General features: G+C 43.7%; 1 long non-coding RNA gene across 1 annotated transcript; it reads left to right on the plus strand.

Annotated features, from left to right (window-relative positions):
- The first annotated feature begins 358 nt into the window (after positions 1-358).
- On the plus strand, positions 359-2,863 carry LOC145038714 (uncharacterized). The gene is made up of 3 exons (XR_013679510.1): positions 359-895; positions 2,024-2,111; positions 2,740-2,863. It is a non-coding gene; the product is annotated as an uncharacterized LOC145038714 (long non-coding RNA).
- The last annotated feature ends 221 nt before the right edge of the window (positions 2,864-3,084 follow it).

A 3,084-nucleotide genomic window follows, 5' to 3' on the forward strand; every position in this document is an offset into this window, starting at 1 on the left:
AGAAGTCGGGGGTTAAAAGTGTGAGTTCGGGACTCATTTATAAATAATTATGAAGACATGGGCTCTGTGGTAATTATCGGGAATTAATTTAAAAAGAAATGAGGTGGAAGGGCTGAATATGTTATAATTGAGACATTGGGGCACTGTTTGGTAAATTGTGTACCTAAGTTGTTAGGGATTTTAATGGTGAGGGTTCAAAGGGTAATTATTATGATTATGAGGGTTTACATGGTAAATATCGGCCCTATTTTGAAAGAAATGAGGAAAGGAGGGACTAATGTTGTTAATATGGATGAAAGTTTGTTAGGAGCGGGATATATGAACCCACATCTCCGATTGCCCTAACCCTGGAAACGCATTGCAGCCGCCAACCCTCTACCACCTTATACCTCCCTCATCTCCAGCGGCCGTTCCCTCCTCCGTCGATATAGCTAACCACCGAGCGAATGACTCCGGCAACAAGCATGAAGGACGAGACTGTGGCTGCTGTTGCTATTTCCCGAATGCTGCTCTTTCTCTCATTCTCTTTCTTTTGATTCGATCCCCGTTGGGCTGTGACACCGTTACTAAACACCACCGGTGGCTTCGTCGCTGTTACCGCTGCAAGCGTGGCTCGAGTCGCTGCTCTAGCGATCGCAAATGCCGCCGTGAGCACCGCTATCACCGCCGTTTGGCACATTTTGTTGCTCTGGTCACCATTTTCCATCTCGAAATGTCGTTGTGTTCGTGTGTGTGGACTGTCGGTCGAGTAGGGTTGTGAAGAACCACCATGGCAGCCGGCCATGGTGGCTACTATCATCCACAGGTCGATTAATTGTGACTGCCATCTCAGATTCGCTATTTCCGCCGCCGGGAGCCACCAGGTGGGTGGCTAGTGCGTGAGCCACTCTTTAATGTGCGTGTGTGTGTGTTGTCTGTGTATGTGCATCGTGAGTGGCTGGTTTGGCCGGAATATTAAGAACAACCACCGCCACCACCGTGAGGTGGTGGCTGCCGCCTTGAAACACCAAGTATCATAGTGATTTTGTGTGTTTATTTCGATTATTAGCCTTGTAAAATGTAATCTGAAATTTGAATAATAAAAGGAATTGAAAACCACCACCTTAGGGTGGTGGCTGCCGCCACCGGCCGCCGTGTCGGGTGGCGGTGTGTCTTGCCTCGTCAAGTGTGATTCGTTTGGGGTGCTTGAAACCCTAATGGGCCTTTGTTAGGCTAATGGGCCTAATGTAGCCAAATAGGCTTAGTAAAAACCCTAATGAGTCTAATGGACTCTAATTGACCCAATAAAGCCTTAGTGGGCTTAAGGACATTCTAGTGGGATTAGTAGGCCCAATAAAGCCCTATTGGACCTAAAAGCCCAATAAATTGATAAATGGGCTAACATTTGGGACGGAAGAACTGCAATGCCAATAAAACCCTAATTTGAGGAATTAATCGGGACACATGGGAATTATTTAATAACTGGAGATATTAAATAATAATCGTCGTCAAGAAATTAATCTAAGTAATATTGGACTTAATGGATTAAGTCCTTAATGGATTAAGTCCTTAGAGGAATAATTCCTTAATGGGTTGAGTAGGAAACTTAACCTTAATCGACATTTTATGTGAAACCCTAATTTAACTTGAGTATATAATTGGGCCTTTATGTTGGGCCTAAATGATTGAGATAATAATGGACCATCCAAGAGCAAGCAATTGAACTAGACTAAATTAATGGGCTTAGGGTAAGGCCCATGTAAGGGCTTGGGCCCAATTTGGAAAATTGGGCCTTAGATGGGACATAGTTTGGGCCTTAATGATTATATGGTGTTGGGCCTTGGAATGAGACCATGTTTAGGCTTAGGCCCAATTTGGAAAATTGGGCCATGTGTTGGGCTTTGAATTCTAATTGACTTGGGCCTATGGATTGGGCCTTGGACTTAAATAAGCCAAGCCTGGGGTAATGTAGCAATTAACCAAGTATGTAATATGGTTATGTGTTGCGACTCAATTATTAATTGGGTTATTTTGGTGTTGACAGTTCGGGAATCTGTCAGCCAGCTGTTGGGGTCGAGTCTGCGGGACTTCAGCAGTGTGGGATTGTGTCTACGGGACTTCAGCAATGTGAGGTGAGTTACCTTTCAGTAGTAGTGGGTCTAAGGCCACAATGCCGGCCCACCAGTAGGAGACGTATGATAGATGATTGTCTTTGTGATATCATCTAGGTTTGCTACTACCTGATATGTTATATGCTAGCATGATATGTTGTATGTGATAGTAGTCGAGTTCGATTGTTAGGACCGAAGGGTAGTCAGACACCCCAGATACGTCTGACAATATGTGATGATATGTTTGCATGCTGGCTTGTTATGTTATATGCGATAGAGGTAGTATGAGGGGACCAGTCCCCGTGTTCGGTTGTTAGGACCGAAGGGTAGTTCAGGCACCCCAGATATGTCTGAAAGTATGTTTATGTTATGATATATGTGATAGTAGCAGTAGGGGGTGGAATAGTCCCCGAGGGTCGGTTGTTAGGACCGACGGGTAGGTCAGCACCCCAGAATGGCTTGACACGGGTAGGTCAGCACCCCAGAATGGCTTGACACGGGTAGGTCAGCACCCCAGAATGGCTTGACACGGGTAGGTCGGGCACCCCAGAGTTGCCCGACAGTATGTATGCTATGTGATTGTATGGTATTTGGTATGATGGGGGAACTCACTAAGCTTTGTGCTTACGGTTTACAGTTTTGGTTTCAGGTACTTGTTTTCAAAGGAGAGGAGCTGGCTCGATTGCAGCGCATCACACTATGGTTTTCCGCACATGAGATCTTTGGGATTACACTCTGATATTATTTTATTATAACACGTTTGATTATTTCTACTCTGGTTTTGACATGACATGATATTACGGATGTTTTATTACACTGTTGGTTTTATAATGACGTATTTAAAAATGAAATTTTTGGCTTGTATTTTTGGGATGTTACAGCTCAACATCCAAATACTTTTGTTTGGTTATACTAATGATATTGTTTCTGGTATGTAGGTATACTTGTATTCTTTTTGTGAAAATACTTATATTTTAAAAGCATACTTTTAGTT

Source organism: Lactuca saligna, chromosome 4, assembly GCF_052625555.1.
Source record: "Lactuca saligna cultivar CGN05327 chromosome 4, ASM5262555v1, whole genome shotgun sequence".
Taxonomy (NCBI): domain Eukaryota; kingdom Viridiplantae; phylum Streptophyta; class Magnoliopsida; order Asterales; family Asteraceae; genus Lactuca; species Lactuca saligna.